A 19,400-nucleotide genomic window follows, 5' to 3' on the forward strand; every position below is an offset into this window, starting at 1 on the left:
CCGCAGGGACCGAGCTCGGCTTGCAAGATTCCTCTCCCCTCGACAGCTTGCTGGAAGCCAGGCCTGTGACACGGCTTCCTGGCCACCGCTCTCTCCCTGTACTGCCGGAGCCCAGGAGCCATCCTGCAGCTCTCCCGCTGGGACCCGGGGTGGGGATGCTGGCAGGGTGACACCGCCACAACAGCCTCCTGCCAGGATGGAGGGCCATGTTCTCTGATTTTTCTTATTCATCAAAGCAATATGGTTTACCAGTTGCTTCTTTTTGTTGCTTTAAGCTGTCCTAGGCTGGCAGCAGGTCGGAGATGGTTGCCATGTCCCGGCACTGCTGTCTCCACCCCAGGGGCTTGCCAGAGAATAAAAGGAATCAAGCTGCTCTGCCTGCCTGCCCTCTCACTCTGGCACAGTTTCTCAGACTCAGCTTGCTCATCCTCCCGTCCAGCAGCAGCAGCAGCCGTGGCAGGAGTTACCAGGCTGGGTGCTGGCTCCACCTTTAGTGAAAGCAGCTCTCAGCTTCCACCCTGGTTCCCAGAGCAGTGACTCAGACCCCTGTGCCCCCCATCCTTGCAATGCTCACCCCACAAACTGTCCTTTCTCCAACTACAACCTACAAACCCCAGCCCTTTCTACTCGTATGCCCCCTTCCCAAAATCCCCAAGACCCTCACCTCCTTCCTTCCCCAGACATCACCCCTGCTACCCTACACCTACCCCACCCTGAAGCCTGACCTGCTGCGGCTGCTTTGCAGGTCGAGGTACACTCCTTTGCCAGGCATTAGCAGCTGCTGCTGCAGCTCCTGCCTTCACTTCACCTCCTGCAAGAGCCAGAAACATTTTCCTCCACCAGCCTGCACACAGGTTTGCCTTCCTGGCAAATGCCCGAGTCTCCTGTGCATAACTGGGAGTGTAACGGAGAGGGTGGTGGATGAATGGATGAGTATGGCGGGGGTCTGTGAATGAGGCTTTATAATCTTCACTCCTGATTCGATTCTCTGGTGACCTCCTAGATGCTACCAGACGAACTAGCTTCTTGTGACACATATTCCGATCTCACCTTGGTCCTTGCCATGTTTGCTCTTTATAAAGCTCCATCTGCTAGAGTCACGTGAGTAAGCAGGGATGGCAGCTGCCACTTCAATATTAAATAGCTTGTCCTCGCACCTACCACGTAAAAGCTTGAAAATATGAACTGCAAAGGTTTAAATGCAAGGTCATGCACAAAAAAGACTCCACAGTGTTTCAGTGTCACAGGATGGTTTGGGTTGGAAGGGACTTTAAAGATCACGTAGTCCCAACCCCCCTGCCATGGGCAGGGACACCTTCCACTAGACCAGGTTGCCCAAAGACCCGTCCAACCTGGCCTTGAACACTGCCAGGGAGGGGGCAGCCACAATCTCTCTGGGCAACCTGTGCCAGTGTCTCACCACCCTCACTGTAAAGAATTTCTTCCTTGTATCTAATTTAAATCTACCCTCTTTCAGTTTAAACAGTTATCCCTTGTCCTATCACTACACTCCCTGACAAAGAGTCCCTCCCCAGCTTTCCTGTAGGACCTGTTTACATCATGTCAGCCCTTAAATTAATGTCAGAATTTGGGGGCTGGAATCACATTTTTACACTGCTTCCTTCCTGTGAACTGCCATTGCCTTTTTTGTCACCGTGGGCTTGGGAAGTGTCACTTGTCCCTGTGCAGAGTGTGCTCGGGCAGGCAGAAGGGAAAGGGCAGAGAGTTGTCATTAATTGCTGTGCGGTGGCATTTACACTGCAAGCCGTGACAAGGCAGTTTCTCTCTTCTGCCTCGGGCAAGATGCCCAAGCTCCCTCTGTTTGGGCAATGCTTTTAATTACTCCTCTGCTGCCCAGAGAGCAAGTAGGAAGGTAAAAGCAGCGAGCACGAAGCCAGGGCAGGAGCGTTTGGGCTCCAGAGCCTCTGCCACGGCACAGGGGCACAACCTTCCTAGACATCTTGGGCAAAGACCATGGAGAAAGCTGTTTGCCACGGCTCATGGGCCAAAAATTCAGGGCAGCATCAGTGTCATGTATGTATAGCCCAGGTTGTCTGCAGAATGGGGTCGGGAACACACGCCGCGCTTTTGGGGGGCCCACGGATGAAGGGTTCTTGCATGCGAATGGGCAAGCGTCAAGCAGACGACCTGAAGTGAGAGTGCAGTGAGCCACATGCGCTGCTTCTGCCTCAGCTGTTGCTTCCTGGGGAGCAAGGAGGAAAAAGAGACATTTCCAAGGGCGAGAAAGCCAGCGGCAGCACTGGTGGTGACGGATCACCATGGTAACTGGCAATGCAGGGCCTCAAGGTGGAGAGCTAAAATTAGGCAGCGGGAAGGGCTGTTTCTCATCTCTAGCAGCAACCGGCGCAGAGGAGTTGGACCCCCAACACAGCGTAAGTGCAGATGTCAGGAGCCGTTCCGAGCCCCTGCCTGCGCCCAGATGTCTGGGACCGAGCGTGGCTCGATGTGCCGACACAGGGCGACGTGCGGGTCTGCACGGGGTCCCAAGGTCCTGCGAGCTGCCGCGCCTGCTCCGCGCTGGGGGGACGGCATGAAAACAGTGTCTGCAGCAAGACAGATGAGTGACCGCACGCACGAGGAGAAGAGGCATCGCGGCTCCATGGCTTCACAAGGGAGCTGCTCACTGCAGCTCTCCCTTGGCCGCTCCCTCCCCTGGCCCCTGCTGAGCCACAACTGCCTGGTGTCATTTGGTGGAAATGGGGCCTATCCCAACCAACCTGTGAAAGGTGAAACCGTTAACAGTTCAGCAACAAAACACCTCCGTAAGGAAGAACAAGTTTTCCCCTGCAGAGAAGAGCAGTGCAAGCAGCAGCATGTCCACGGTGCCCCACTGCCCGAAGGGAGCAGCAAGGATTCCTGCCATTACGCACGCGCTGGGAAACCAGCAGAGACCACTGTGCTATGAGGCGGGGAGTTAACATGCTTGAAAACAACCCCTCAGATTAATTTTTGCTTTCGGCGCATCCTTCCATACAAAACCTCCTTTTGTAGATCAAAAAAGTCTTTTTCTCCGCAGACCATGCCGCACTGGAGAAATACTACCCACCGTCCTCTCCAACTGACACAAATAAAAAGCTTTTCTGCTATCAGCAGCGACTGCAGGTCTTTTTCCTCTCTTGTTATCAGTTTGTGGAAATCCATAAAATGACTTGACCCCTCATATAATGCTCTGTTTGCTGTAAAATCGAGGCTTTCCATTTTTGCCCTCCCTGATTTGATCCTTGAGGTCCCTTCCAACCTGGTATTCTATGATTCTATGATATGCAAGGAAATCAAAGTGCTCTAGACCTGTAGCAATGAAAGCTCCTCCAGGAGGCAATCCCATGTATTATACAAACTTGAGCACTACACAGATAAGGAAAACTAACGGGCACCAAAGTGATGTCTGGGGTTGCAAGACTTGCACAGATTCTTGTGCCTCGGGGAAGGCAGCGGCAAAAGTTGGAAGTTTTCAGATATAACCAGTACAATTCACAATAGACTCCCTCCATGCAGACAGGGAGAAACGAGCTTTGCAGCTACTTATTTCAGCCAGTCCTCCCTATGTCTTCCCATCCACATCCTTTTTTCCTGTTCCCTGCCACTGATACAGGAGTAGGGATAGAAGGAATCACAGAATCATCTCGGTTGGAAAAGACCTTGAAGCTCCTCCAGTCCAACCATTAACCTCACACTGACCGTTCTCAACTCCACCAGATCCCTCAGCGCTGGGTCAACCCGACTCTTCAACCCCTCCAGGGATGGGGACTCCACCCCTGCCCTGGGCAGCCCATTCCAACACCCAACAACCCCTTCTGCAAAGAAATCCTTCCTAAGAGCCAGTCTAACCATGCCTTGGCGCAGCTTGAGACCATTCCCTCTTGTCCTGGTGCTTGTTCCTTGGTCAAGAAACTCATCCCCCCTCTCTGCACCCTCCTTTCAGGGAGTTGTAGAGGGCCATGAGGTCTCCCCTCAGCCTCCTCTTCTCCAGACTAAACCCCCCCAGTTCCCTCAGCCGCTCCCCATCAGACCTGTGCTCCAGACCCTGCACCATCTCCATTGCCCTTCTCTGGACACGCTCGAGTCATTCAATGGCCTTTTTGTAGTGAGGGGCCCAAAACTGAACCCAGTCATCGAGGTGTGGCCTCACGAGTGCCGAGTCCAGGGGTAAGATCCCTTCCCTGTCCCTGCTGGCCACGCTAGTGCTGATACAAGCCAGGATGCCACTGGCCTTCTTGGCCACCTGGGCACACTGCTGGCTCCTGTTCAGCAGCACCTGTAAACAGTGCTGCCTGCACAATTTCTAAACCAATGCAACATCCAGCCACAATACCTAGCGCTTTGTTCAGCTGTTGTCTTGGCAATGTCTTCTCCTCAACACAAGAAGATCTGGAGACACAAGGTGCTAGGTCAATGATGCAGAAAGCTAAGGCGAGAAGCCACATCTCCTGACTCCCAAACCTCCCTTCTCCCATCGGGGGGCTGGGAGGGAAAAGCATTGCATTGTGCTGTGATATCCAAAGATGGGGTTGGGCAGCACAGGAGCTCAGGGGATTGGGAAAATTTAGCAACTCCTCTACAATGATGGCACAGAGAAAACATTTGGCTTGTGCTTTCAGCGTGCCTCCAGGCAAAACAGCTCTTTCGGCAATGTGCCCTCCTGCAGAGTTCCAGGGAGCGCTGATCCCACGTTTGCTGGAGGGCACACACGGGCAGGCAGCCTGTCACCTCAGGCCATTTGTCTCGCTGTTCTGGTTTGTGACTAACAAGCAAAGCACTGGTCCCTCCCCGCAAAGCTGACCTAATTCCTGCAGCAGCTTTCTGGATTCTCTAACACTCTGGTGTGATGGGGCGGAAATTTGGCAGCAGCATAAAACTGAGCAGATTAGCGTGAAACAAGCAGGCACCCCTGACGTTGGGATTGCCATAAATAGATAGGTAAGGGGAACGTTGCAACTTCTTTTCCCTAGGGCTACTGCCTCAGGACATCTGCAGAATCCAGAAGAAACCCCACACAAATTACCTTTAAATCTGACTTGGAAGGTTTGGTTGTCAGCTGTCAAAGATAAAATGGAGATAAGCCCAATGTGTGGGGATTGAACCACATTTGATTCCGAGGTCAGCTCTCCAATAAAACCTACCTCCCAGGACATCATCACTATTAGGATGGCACAGTGAGCTGTGGAGTGATCCATATCCTCTATCCTGGAAGGAAACCTGCCATCAGAGGTTGCTGAACCCACTGGTGCAGGGTCACATCAGAGCCGAGCTATACCCTTCCTGAGGTCTGGTGTTATCCAGTCCCAAAGTGGCACCCTCTGGAGCCATCCCCCCGCACCTCCCTGAGAAGTCCCCCCTCCCCTTGCCTCTGGGAGACCCATGGTACATGGCCTGCGGCTCAGACCAGCCAAGGTGTTGATAGGCAGCTCAGAAGGCCCAAAAACACGCTGTGCCCAAGCTAGTTAGTTAAAAAGAAAAAGAAAATATGTTTGTGAGGCAAAGTTTGGACCAGTGCTAGATTCCCCAGGGCACTGTGACCAGACACATTTGACAATGTCCCCAGTGCTAACAATATGCTATTTGAAGGGTGTCAGCATGAGGTCTACACTGAATGCAAAGGGGTCCAGCACCACTAAAACTTCAGGACTCCTCCTTCCCCAAATCCTAAAGCTGTCCTGCGAGCAGAGCTCATGAAGCCCAGTTTCCAACCGCTCGCTCTGCACGGCCTGTCTATCAGCTAGTTACAGGGCAGCGTATGGACTCCTTCCTGGGGGGGGGGGGGGGTGTCAGTCACCTAGAGTCACAAAACCAGCTGGATCCCATTATCTCAGAGGCCTCCACCGCTTTATCAGCTGTGGCGGAAACAGGCCAATAGATTCAAGACTCACTGGAGGCGGGAGACAGGCAGAGACAGCCTGCTGACATAGCTTTGTTTCCTTAGGGAACCAGGCTGTAACTCCTTTGCAGAGCCCCATGAAACACTCTTCTGGCTCAGCCTCTTGTCTCAGCAGACTCAGGCCCTCTGCTGCTTGCAGCCCTGAGGGCAGATCCTTGCCCCAGCCCCTCTTCAGTCTCCCCCATGCTTGTGCTCCCTCTGCAATGTTTTCCGTGCATTGGAGGAGAGACTCCACCTCTCTTCCGCTTTCATCCGTCCCTTGGAGCTTCCACTGCTGAGGTATTTCAGCCAGCTGCAATCCAGGGCTGTGAGCAGCCATCAGGATGCAGTGCTGGGAGCTGCTGCGCTCCCTGCGGGACGCCTGCCACCGAGGAGACCATGCCCCAGTTTGGTCCCCAGTCACCACCCCCTTCCCAAATCTCTCTGTGTATCTCTTCCTATTCTCAGCTGACATCCAGGACTGGCTCATTAAATACACCACACAACAAAATGCAAACCCTTAAAGGCTTCTCAATGCTTAATAGATGAATATTTAATGGCAACTGACTTTTGCTAATGGGAAACAAGCCAGAGGATACATCTCTACCCATGCTGGGAATCAGGGCGTGTTCCCAGAAAACCTGGATGCAGAGACAAGCAGGCAGGAGAGGAAGGGACATGCAACTCCTGGAGCTCAGAGGATGTTCCCTCTCTGAGAAACCTATACCTCACCCACCTACGTGTGACCCTTCCTGCCTTGCTGGCTGCTCAGTCCATGATCCTTGAACCAGCCACATCCATCATAGCAGAGCACTGAGCAGGAGAGCAGCTGAGGCTCTAAGCGACCTCTGTGATAAAGGGGGCCCATCAAGTCGGTGCCCTCTGCATGAGGCTGTGGAAAAACAACATTGCCCATGGCAGCCTGCTTGTGGCTATTTGTCCATGGCTCTGTCAGGGAGATGAAGACATCTGATGCTACTACTGCTACAAAAAAAGACAGCCTGGACAGTATTGCCTTGCAGAGATTAGCAGGGTGGATACAGAGAGCTCTACCTCCCCGCCGACCCCGGTGGGTATATGGCCTGCCCCCCTGACAGGGACCGCAGCCCCAACACACCAGCCATGGCTTTCTCGTGTCCCACAGTGAGCAGGCAGGAGGTAGTGTTTGCAAGGAAAGGGAAGCAGGAATTGGGAGGAAGGAGGCTTTTCTCCCCACAACCTCATCAAGAGGAGAAAGGCATCTGCCAGACAGCTGATTTCTCTTACAGCGTGATGCTGCTAACAGTTACGGAGCCAGGCATACCTCTCTCGGGGACTCCACTGCGCGAGGACTCTGTTTTCCCTTTTAAGCTGGAAGGAATGTCTGTGCTCTGGCCCCCACAACCTCATATTTTCCACCACAAGGCAATGACCGGTGAGGCCCCATAAGGGGAACAATGACATGAGAGTCTGAGGAAGAGGAAATCTCTACTGCAAACAAGTCTGGAAAATGGCTGCTAGAAGGAAGGGAGCTTGCGTCTGGCAGTGCTCTCCCCGCTGCAGCCTCGCTCTGCCGCTCACCCTAAAACGCCCCTCACGCTCACAGCCTCAAAAATGTAATGGCCCAAAACTGCACTGTCTCTTAGCTCTCCGCCCTCCACCCATCCCTGCAGCGCTTCTGGAAGAAGGGGCTGGATTCCCTCCTGCTGCATCATGCAGTGAAACTGCCAGCTCCTCCGCAGCCACCAGGAACTTTCTTGCTAGTGCTGGCTCCTGGCAAGGCACGGAGGCAGGAGATCAGAGACTGATTCGTGCATGCCAAGCCAGCTGGAGAGGCTTCAGCTGTGAGCAGGGCAGAGTTAGTCCCACGGGAAGAGAGGAGGTGCTGCTGCACCACGGTTCTCAGGGGGAGGAATCCAGTTAATCACTTCATATTTGGATAAGAAAATAACCCTCACGCACAGGGAGGGATCTCTGTGCACATGAAAGGTCCTAAATGAAGTTAGTCTCACAGGAGCTGTGGGATGAGATTGGTATCATCCTCCTCATGTGACAGATTGAAAAAGAAAGGCCCAAGGGAGAGGATTTGCTCAAGAACTACCGTAAGGCGGCAGCTCACCTCCTTTTGCACCTTGGTCTGGAGCCAGGACCACTTTGCAGTCTGATACACAAGTCACACTCCTTCCTGGGGCACAAGTCTCCTTCCTAGACCCCAAATGCCCTGGGCCAGGCTCTGTTTTGCCATGGCTGGGCTTCTGGGAACCACAATTCTCCATCCTGTTTTGTTTAAAACATAAAAACAAGACCAGCACTGACTCCTGAATTTCAAGAGGAGGGGGTCGTTCTGTATGCAGGTAACACATGAGACAAGTTACAGCACCTTAGGAATGGTCAGAGAAAGCCCTTGCCAACAGGTGGGTGTGAAAGAGAAGGATGAGGAGGATGAGGAGCACCTCCTCAGGGCAGGCAGACAGAGGTGGAGCACTGTCTCTGGCCTCCAGACTGAAGCAGAGCTGTGGAGCACAGACTCCTGCTAGCAATTAAACACAGATGCCATCACCTCTCTCCTTCTCCAAGCACACCCAGAGTCAGCGGTAAAAGGGAGGTTTCTCTGCCAGCCGGCATTTTCCCAAAGGCCTGCTCCTTTCCCCTGCAGGATGCAAGAAGTCCAAGGAGCCCTGAGATCATCTGCCCCATTTTGGGGTGCACTCACTCAGCACCCCTCCCTCCCATTACCCAATCTGAGGTGGTTTGTGCCATATAGAACCTCAAATGTTCCCTTTCAACCCCTAAATCTGTTGTGACCCACAGCTCTTCCTGTGTCATGGCAGTCCCTCTTTTTCCATCCTTTGTCCCCCTAATTTCCCACACTCAGAAGTCCTGCAGATTTTACTGGTCCTGCCAGTAAGTTTTGTTGTCTCTTTTTTCTGGCCAGCTGGGATGATTTATTTCTGAATGGAATCCAAATCTGGCACATTTCTCAGCCATCACCTGCCTCCAACAGAGGGAAGGGAAGAGCGAGCTGAGCAGTTGGAGGCAAGTTAGGATTTACAACCCTATGGCATCTCCTCACCTCTTCCAGTAACTGGATACACAAGAGGAACGTAGAGTGCAGGAAATGCTGAGGTTTACCAGCAGCCTCCAGCTTCTTGCGCAAGAAACCTCAGTAGTTTTGTTCCCATCACTAGTGCAATGGATTTGACGATCCTTCTTCCCAGCTGTGCGCCTTGGTCCTTCTTTACCCTCCCTCTACCACAGCACATCACAAAAAAGCAATGGAAATGCCTATGCAATTGGAGGGAAGCACTGAGTCAGCCTCAGTGTGGGAGGGAGAGTGAGAACAGAATTGGATGTAGGCCAGTTTTGCACTTCCCATCTTCTAGCCTTGGTTAAGGACTTGCTCAGCTCCTTGTTAACACAGAGCAGCTCCAGGGCTGCTCCACCCAATGGCTCTGCTGGAGACGGCTCTGCAACAGCAAATCCCCAGGGGACAGTGTCTATCACAGTCATTCCTCTCCTTTGAAGCTTCTTTAATGTATGAAAAGTCATGAGATTCCCTTTATACAGTGGGAGCAGTGAGGAAGGGTCAGAATAAACCCCAGTACTAGGCATTATTTGGTCTAGAGAATTTTCTTGGCCCATGGTATTGACGGAACATTCCCTTCCTGAAATCATATAGTCAGGAATGGTTATCAGACTACTGGGAAAATCTGAAAAATGAAGAGAGGTAAAACAAACCTGCAGGAGGGGAGAAGTTTGGGAAGGCTGGGGAACTAACCTGGAGTCTGCATATCAGTGGTACATTTGCCAAAAAGGCACAGCTCCATCAAAGGTTCAACTGTGTCCCTGTAGCCAGAGGGAGCTGAAGGCAAGTCTGCCAAAGCTTTGTCACATTACAACCTTCAAAATGCAAACCAGGATTTCAGGAGGTGGGCAGATGCAAAGAAAGCTCTCTAGGTTCTTGTAACCTCAGTTTTTACTACTGAAGACCTGACAACTGGCAGAAAAGTGTGTGCGCCTACTCACTTATGTTGGAAAGAGGAGAGGAAAAACACTGCTGTAAAAACTAAGTGAAAATCCTTGCTGCTGGAGGAACATGGGAAGGGCTGCACAAGCGTACAGACTATAGGGAGAGATGTGTATGTGTTTTTCTCTGCTCTCAGAAACACCAGCAACAAAGCAAATCCCATTAAACTGCAAGGGCAGTCGCCCCGCAGCCCTGCACCGGGACCAGGGACTAGCGGCGTTGGGCATCTGGGACCCAGCACAAGGGGAACTGTGACCCCTGAGCTCTGACCAGCTACTTCTTTTCACAGAATCATCTAGGTTGGAAAAGACCTTGAAGATCCTCCAGTCCAACCATTAACCTCACACTGACCATTCTCAACTCCACCAGATCCCTCAGCGCTGGGTCAACCCGACTCTTCAACCCCTCCAGGGATGGGGACTCCCCCCCTGCCCTGGGCAGGCCATTCCAACGAATTTTCAACTCCTGCTGCCCTTATTATCCCTCACAAAGCTTCCAGCCCTGGCAGCAGCACCTGAAAGCATCCCTGTGCAGACCTAACACCATTTCACACCTATCCCAAAGAGGCTTCCCTCTGCGACAGACAATGCGCTGTCTCTCTGATGTGCACTTAATGGCAGACCTCTCTACTGAGACAGCCAAGAGGGAGCTCTGATAAGGCAAGAAGGCCACAAGAAAATTGGTAGCATCGCTATGAAATACACTATAAAATCCAGTCACTATGGTAACTGCCACAGCTGGCAGGAAAGAAGAAAACTTCCGAAGTCTGAGGGTTTCCAGCCTTCCCAAGGATGGGTATCACCCTGGGTATTGGCGTCACAGCCACCTGCAGCCCTTTGCCCCTGCACTGCTCCCTGCAGCTCGTGCTGAACCTGCTCTCGCTCAAGATGCTTGCCTAAACACCAAGGCTTTTATTTAGGCAAGCTGTTTGTGCTTCGTGGGTCCCCTGTCTCATTCCTGATTTAACCCAGCATAAACAGAAGGGGAACAGGAGATAAACTATGCTGTGTGGGCTATCGGTGAGGAAGATGGATGGTATTTCCCCCACACCCCCATGACCTGTTAGTTTACAATCTGTAGATCTCACGATATACCTGTTACAACTATGTTCCCTCTCACAGCGGCGGACCAGTGTATAAAATGAAGGGTAAACTTAACTGAGCAGTAAATAACCTCTGCTGTGCTCATCACAAGTGGCATGCCCCATACCCACAGGTGTAGTTTTAGGGAAGCAGACTCAGTCACCCCCACTTCTCCCAGAGCAAAGCTCCCCTTACCACCCCATGGCCTCTGTGACAGCACAGACTTGTCAGCATTTGCAGCCCAAAGGCAATTCTGTGCTTAAGAAACAATAGAAGTGATTATTGATTTCCTACAATTCCTAAATAAGGCTGGGTAACATTTTTCAGACAGAGAGCTAATTCACTAGAAAATGCAATTTGAGGTTGACCAAAAATATTTAGAAATTTGTGCCTAGTTCGGGGAACAGCTTTGATTCCAAAATTATTTCTAAGATGAAGTGAACCATTTTCCCTTTATTTTGAAATATATTTCATGAAGTGTTGTATGTAAACTTAAAAGTCAAAGAGAGCAAAATGAAAACATGTTTTGATAAGCTTAGCAACTTTTTGTTTTGTCAGTCCTTTTTTTCTATTGAGAATAAAAAATGAATTTCAGTGGACCTGAAATGAAATTTTTGGTTTGACTCTCTGATTCAGTTATGGAATTTAAAAAAAAATAAACAAAAAAATTATTCCCATGGCTTTATTCCTAAAACATCGTTATTTGGTGTCTAAAGCAACTATTCTTCTCATTCTTTCATCTCCTTCCATCTGGCTCTTCATGACCATGTCTGGAAATAACGAAGAACTGTTGCAGACATCTCTCTCCCCCTCTCTCTGCAATCATGGAATTTTTTCTTGTCTAGTTGGGAAGACTGTTGATGCTGACTCCCATGGCTTGGCTTTAAAAACCAAACAAACAGAAAAATAAAGCTGCAGCTCCATTTGGTGGTTATGATAACCCAGATAGATGTTGCTTCAGGGAAAGCATCCTTTCCTCTGAGCCACTCTGGCAAAGCAAACAGCACTGATTTAACAAGGCAGCTCCCAGTCCGAATTGTATCGGGGCTGCAAACACCCTTCTCCATCCCTGCTCTGCTCTGGTCCCCTCTCAAACGCTCCATCCCGCCCCATCGCATCCCGTCCCTCAGACCCCGAAGGAGCCTGTGCCTGCCTCCTGGCTGAGACATGCAGGGAGCGTGGCAGTTCTCAGCGGAGGAGGGTATCATCCCCCGTGCTGGTGCCAAGCCCAGCTGGCAAGCTAACGGACGTCAGGAGGTTTGCATGCAGAAGCTCAAATGGGAGGCTGATACCCGCGCTATGGAGCGGTACAGAGATACTCGGGCTCGCCTTGAGGAGCAGAGAGTGCCCAGGGCTCATGCAAAGACCACGCGGCACTGCCTGCGGCTGGGGAGCGGGTGCCTGGGTCCTCTTCCCAGCTCTCGTTCCCCGATGGGTGATTTCAAGAGATGTGCTGTCGTTGCCTATACACCCACCCAGAGATGACTCAACTTGCAGAGATGTAAAGGACCTGAGCGCATCACTGCAGTCACTTAAAAACAGGGCTTTGGAACTTCAGCAGCCCATCTGGCCCCAAACCAGTAAGGGCAGGCAACCAGTGCCAGCCAGATGCAATGACGTCGACCCAAGCGCTTGCCTGTCTCTCTTTTCTCACTGCTCTGGAGACAGTGATGAGGCGTTAGGGACTTGCTATGAACTTCACTACTGCCCTGGGCTAGAAGGAGAGGGCTCCGAGCCCTGCTAGTGACCCTGAGGCTCTCCACACCTCCTGCAGCCTGCGTTCCTAGAAGAGGGATCACTGCTTGAATCGCCTCCAAAAGCACAAACTATTCTCTAATACTTCTTGAGCTCTTCCCAGGATGTTTTGCTTTCTGCCCTGTGGCCTGGCTGGGCCGTGTTTCAGAGATGAAAGGCCACGATTGCGCACAGACACCGGCATCCTTACGCATTCCTGGCTCGAAGGCTTTTCTCGAAGCAGCTGCGGGCGTGCTGCCGCGGAGGAGGAGCTGCCTCCCAGCCTGGAGAGAGGGCTGCCGCTCTGCCAGGTGTGCTGCTGCAAGGTCCCAGCACAAACCCCTCCACTTTGAGGCCAGCAGCGACCCCCGGGGCCACCAACCAGCCCAGCAGAAAACAAGGCAGCTCCCCTGCTTCTCCTAAGGGCTACAACAGCCTTAAGGAGACACGGTACAACATGTAGAGGGCATGATGCTATCGGCATGCAAACCTGCTTAATAACAACATGTGTTTCTCATCTCCTTTGTCCCCACAGCTCCCACAGCACATCATAGACCGAGCACATGAAGCGGAGCTGCCCACTGCTGGGAAACGTCTGCTATAGGGAGGAAACCCCAAGAGCATTCGTGGTCTTGGGCAGAAACTTCAGGATTTGTGCAACTCTGGAGTGGCCAGCAGGAGCTTGGAGGGCTGCAGTGCAGACATCTGCACACACCCCATCTCCCCTGTCCAGCTCTGGCACAAACCAAACCAAACTCCCAACCCCAAATGCTGGAGGGAAGCTCGCTCGTGGTCTCAGCGTACAGCTCAGCCCCATCATGGTGTTAAAGACATAGTCTGCCAGTGGTCTGGCAGGATTTCAGCCCAACATACTGTACCCACCAGTGGTTCCCACTTAAATTCTGGCACCGGTGCAGGAGCTTAGCCTTAACCCTCACAACCAGCTGGAAAAGGGGCCTCCCTGCATGACAGCCTCCCCTTGTGCCCCTCCAAACCCAGTGCTTCCCTCTGGCAGGGCGAAGCTGGCACAGCTCAGGAGAGCCAAAGGCAGCTCTCAAGGATCACACCGGCCTGTGGCACAGGCTGCTGGCAGAGATAAGCTCAGAGCCTGGCTGGCGGCTCCCGCCCTCACTCCCTCACACGCCAAGACAAGGAATTATAAACACTTCCCTGTTAAAAAAAAAAACCAACACAACTACCAGAGAGTATGGAAGAGAAAGCACCAAACCAGCTAGATTCAAAGGGAAAAATCTTGGCCTCATTGAAATAAGAGATGAAATTCCCCCTGTTTTGGGGGGATCTTGATGCCCTCATTCCTTTGTGCCAGCAACCCAGAGGCACACCAACAGACTGGGGATGGGGCTTAGAAAACTGTGGGACTCCCTTAGCTGGCCACTATGCTCATTTCTTCATGCAAGGGATCCCGTGTTGCTGGGGCAGGCTTGTTCCCGCTCTGAAAAGCAATGTCCTTGCAGTTTGTGTGTATCATCTGGTTTGAGGCAAGTGCTCCTCTATTTCCCTTCACTGTCATGACTCAGAGGTGGGCTGAGTTAATTGCACACGGTTTCTCTTTGAGCGTATGAACTGCACCACTGCCATATGAACACAAGACAGATTATAGCCGGTAAAGGAAGACAGAGTAAAGAACTGGCTCTTTTTGGGTGCCCTCTTTAGACTGGTTCTTTTTCCCCATACCTCCCCCACGCAAGACAATTATTCTTGTTTCACACCACGCGGGCAAACGGCTGCCTTCCACACCACCTCACAGAAAGCGCAGTGCAAGAAAAGGTGGCTTTGTGCCACTCGCCTGATCACCAGTGCAACTCATGGCTGCTGTAGGAGCTGTGGCTAGCACAGCTCTGTCCCTGCATCCCAGCGCTGCTGAGCCTCAGGTCCCCTGTCACCGTCCTTCCCCCTGGACAAGGGAGCCCTGAGCAGGAGCAAAGGCAACAGCCCAGAGGGGAAACCTGTTGCATTCCCTTCACACCACTGCTGCAGCGTGGTGTTTGCAGCAAAGATGCTCCTGGTAGTGAACTCAGTCCTCTGGGGTGTCTCTCTGCTACACAACCTTTCCTGCTGTCCATTTGTTTAACTTCTCTTTTGAGTGCCTGACCTTCTGTTCGTTAGTGCTGAACTTCCTCCAGCTGCCGGCAGCTCTCGTTGCTCTGTGTTGTCAAACTGAAGACTGCTTTCTCCCCACCTTCATTGAATTTTACTCCTGTAACTTTGTACTGGTGGAGCCTTCAGTTTTCTCAAGAGCATTTGGTCAGTCATGGTCTCTGAATCCTTTCTGATGCTTTGGAGTAAGAATTTGGGTTTTGGCTCTTTTGGTCAAAAGGAAACTTAAACTGGATCTTTCTTGCTTTTTAGCAATGACCACTTACACATCATGTCTGCATTCCCTCAAAGGCATCAGGAATAAAAGCTTTAATCTTCTTTGTTGTTCTGGAGTCTCCCCAAAGTCTGAGAAAAGATCTTCACAAGACCCAAGTGGCAGGACTCGCTGGTGAAACACAAGCCACAGAGACAGGTCTCATCGTGTCCTGCCTGCCGCTGAGTGCCGGCTCCCCACTCCCTGCCTGTCCGGATGACTTTCCTTGTCTGCTTTCCCAACACACCTGTCTTACTGTCCTCCAGCAACACCCTCCATCACCAACACTTGCCTTTGAGTGACACTGCAAAGTTCCCAATGGGATCACACACACGTAGGAAGCGCACAGGGCTGGGAGGCACCTCCTGAGTCACCAAGTCCATCTCCATGCTACCAGTGCCCCCGCTGCGTACAACTCCATTTACATAATACTGATTACAGGTGTTATTTTTTTGCCTGTCTCACACCCCTTGAAAGCCTGGTCTCAAAACCCTCTTACAATTATGAGCCTTCCCCTAATGTCAAGAATGACTGTATTTATGGCCAATTCATACCTATTTATTCATACTGGCATATGAATGAATTCTATGCTTTAACCTAACTTAAGGCATATGAATTCTATACTTTAACTTAAACAGCACATTTCCCTCCCTGGCATTTCATTCCCTTGTCTTGCCCAGCATAAGGGAGGAAAATAGCAATAACAGATGTCTGTCTTAATAAATAATGCTTTTATGTAAAAGTAATCTCTATTTTGACTGTTATCAACCACACTTTTAAAGAAGCATGCGATCCAAAAGTCTTCCACTGCAGTGGAAATCTGGGGGACAGGCCAAATCAGAGGTGAAAATATGCAGTTTAACACCATTTTACAGCCAGAAGAGGGCAAAGAAAAGTTTCAAAATTGAATTTAATATTTTCGCTACAGTGCAAGCTTAGCCAAGATTATAATCAGGACAATAAGTCATGGCCGCCAAATTCCTGTTCCTTCCAGGGAAAAAGAATCCTCTGTACAACAAGACGTGACATGCAAGATTAGGGATGGAGACAGAAAGTAGAAGGGATTTGGTCTTGATTGCATTAGCCTAGGAAGGAACAGAACAGCTCCTAACATGAGGCAGCTTTAGTTGTGTTTCAGAGACGGAGCAGCCCCCTCCAGAACTAGGTCCCCTACTGTTTTGGAGCTGATATCCATCATTAGCCATGCTGTTATTTCAATGGGCAGCCCAAAAGGCAGCATTCTTCCCACAATGTAAATCCTCTTCAAGAAACCAGGGCTACATATCTTGCAATTAAAACCACTGTGCTACAGTCAATAATTGCCATGGAGGCTTGAAATCTCTTCACCTATTGAAGTCTTATGAGGAGCGGCTGAGGGAACTGGGGGGTTTAGTCTGGAGAAGAGGAGGCTGAGGGGAGACCTCATCGCCCTCTACAACTCCCTGAAAGGAGGGTGCAGAGAGATGGGGATGAGTTTCTTGAACCAAGTAATAAGCGATAGGACAAGAGGGAATGGCCTCAAGCTGCGCCAGGGCAGGGTTAGACTGGCTCTTAGGAAGTATTTCTTTGCAGAAGGGGTTGTTGGGCGTTGGAATGGGCTGCCCAGGGCAGGGGTGGAGTCCCCATCCCTGGAGGGGTTGAAGAGTCGGGTTGACCCAGCGCTGAGGGATCTGGTGGAGTTGGGAACGGTCAGTGTGAGGTTCATGGCTGGACTGGAGGATCTTCAAGGTCTTTTCCAACTGAGATGATTCTGTGATTCTCTGAAGTGCCTGTGCCCCCACAGAGGAAGCGTGTGGAGGGCTCAGGAACAATTCCTGGGAGAGAGGGAAGAGGAGGAAGGTAGAGATGCTGCCACAGGCCAGCTCACACCTGGCTCTCCCACTTTGTTCCCCTAGCTTTAACTCCCACGGAAAGAAGAAATTATTTTCGCGCAGCCTTTTACAAAATCTCTTCAGTGGGACCACATGTTCATCCTCCTCCTCGTTCCTCGAACAGCCCTTGTGACCCCGCTTCCCAGAAGCCTGGTTAAGCGCAGACAGGTTCAAACACTCATGCCAGCCCTTCCCCTCCCACAGTCTGGGAAGGTGCCCCATGCTCCTCCCCAGCAAGGGGACCTGACCCTGAGGAGCTGGAGACCTCCAGCAAATCCTCCTCCAGCAACTCCCACAGAAGGCAGCAGACCACACAGACTTAGCTGTCCTCACCCCCCGCTGAAGAATGATCCCTTCAGGACAAACTTGAGGCTCGTTTTGGCAATGCAGGAGGGATAGAGAGGATGGAGTAGAGAGAAAGGGAGGGAGGGAGGCTGCATTGTTGTCTCTCCACTCTTGGCTGCTCTTTGGGTAAATAACGGACTTTTGTCTCCAGGGTTGCTAATCAGCTCTAAATGCCGTCAAAGAAAGCAAACAACAGCACAATAGGAAAGCCCAGAAATAAATCCATTTCATTATAAATTCATTTTGTTTTCATTCCATTTTTCTTGCTAGTAAAAAATTTAGGTTAAGCTAAGCACTTTCTTTTCCCAGCAATCACTGCTGGCTGTTGGCTAATGCAACAGAAAGTTAAGCTTTTGACAATATAATGGCTTTGTTATGAAAAGAATACAATTATATTATTTCCCAAGACAAATTCTACAGTATTAAATGTCTGAGCAATGCAGCATTGTCCTTGAAGTCATTGGGGAAGGAATTTTACATGGAGGGATAGGAGGACAAGAGCAGCTTTCATGGGAGATGTATTTTACTGCATAGATCTCCATTGCTCAGAAATACAGAAGAGATTTTGTAGTGGGGACACAATCTCTACACCAGATAACTGAGCTACGCAAGCTTTTGCCTCTATGCTACTTGGAGTTGTCTCACCCAGAACTAGAAATCCTAGCAGCCTGAAGACTCTTCTGTGGCATGCACCAAACTATGTCGATTCATCAGCATCAGTTCACTTCCATACCGGTGTTTCTGACAAACTCATTAGCAATAGCTAAGACTACCATCCAGGAGTAAGGAGAGAGTTTAGAGTACTAAATGGTGTGAACTTGTAACAGACATCACAGATTTCAGTAATCCTCCACGTCCAGGCTAATCCCAGCAAAGCTGCCTGAAGTTCAGCCATTGACAGGAATACCCCAGGCAGCAGGAGAAGCCACGAACAGCTGACTGACAGCAAGCCCCTCCACGCAGAAAGGGAAAAGGGAGGGAACTGAGTGGTCCCAGGATGGGCACAGAGCCCCGGGGCTCAGAGCCTGCACTTACCCTGGGAAATTCAAAGGGTCCAGGCACTAGCAGGAAATTCGCAGGCACCCGAGCTCAAATGTCTGTGCTGTCGAAGAGGGAGCAGGGCCACTGGTGTGGTCTGCAAGTTCTCAGACATGGTTTAGGGGTTAGCACAGACCACTGGTAACCAAGAAGTAATTCACACACAGCCACCCTAATTAGGAGACAGGACAGTTTAACAGCGTAGATGTGGGCCATTCTGTCGCACTTGGCCTCACAGTCAGAAAACAACCCCGTATATGTTTGATTTATTAACACAGACATTGCCAAAGCCATGGCAGAATCTCAGCCACAAACTGCGAGGAGTCAAGCACCACGATGGGAAACCTAGTAACGGCCAAGACAAAGGCACCATCTTCCATGCATCTGGTATTTGCAAGTGTAAGGGACTGTGTTATCTGTCTCAAACATTGCTGTCGCACCACCACCATTTCCTGGCCTCGGCATCCTGTTGCCATGGAGGAGTACGCTCTGAAGGAGACAAATTGTTCCCGATGGGACCACGACATCTGCCTGAAGTTAAGACGCGCAGGCCGGCACGGGACCACAGGGCGGCACGTATTACAACGAGCTCCGTGGAAATGGGTGGACTCTTTGGAGAGATCGTGGGAACTGGGACAATAAAAGGACTGTGTACTCCTCTTTAGTGAGCGTTATTCACTCTTGTCATCTCATCCTTCCTCAGAGATGAGACTTTGGCGGAGCTTGGAGCACCATCACCTGCACCGAGACCGAGCCAACAGGACATCGCTGGATTCGTGGTGGTGGTAATCAGTCTCGCTGCATCTCTACCGTTTGCTTGCTTACGGATTCTGACTTTTTTCCTTTCTTTTCTCTCTGTCCTATCGCTATTACCAATTGTGTGTACAATAAAGTTTACAAGGTTGTACGGCATCTGACCTCGTTTGTGTCTTAATCTCGCTCTTGGGATCGTTTAAGAATCCTCCCCGATATCGGATCGGGACAGCAAGACATCCTTGTGGCTGGAAAAGACCAAGGCATGCCGAGCTGTGTATCTGAAACAGCAGCTCTAATCCACCTCCAGCTTTGCTTGGGTTTG

At 51.0% G+C, this 19,400-nt stretch overlaps 1 protein-coding gene across 1 annotated transcript in view; it reads right to left on the bottom strand.

Annotated features, from left to right (window-relative positions):
• Nucleotides 1–19,400, bottom strand: part of FSTL1 (follistatin like 1) — a 60,989-nt gene that overhangs the window by 19,666 nt on the left and 21,923 nt on the right. The gene's annotated exons all lie outside the window — the stretch shown is intronic.

Source organism: Strix uralensis, chromosome 2 (genome assembly GCF_047716275.1).
Source record: "Strix uralensis isolate ZFMK-TIS-50842 chromosome 2, bStrUra1, whole genome shotgun sequence".
NCBI classification, from domain to species: domain Eukaryota; kingdom Metazoa; phylum Chordata; class Aves; order Strigiformes; family Strigidae; genus Strix; species Strix uralensis.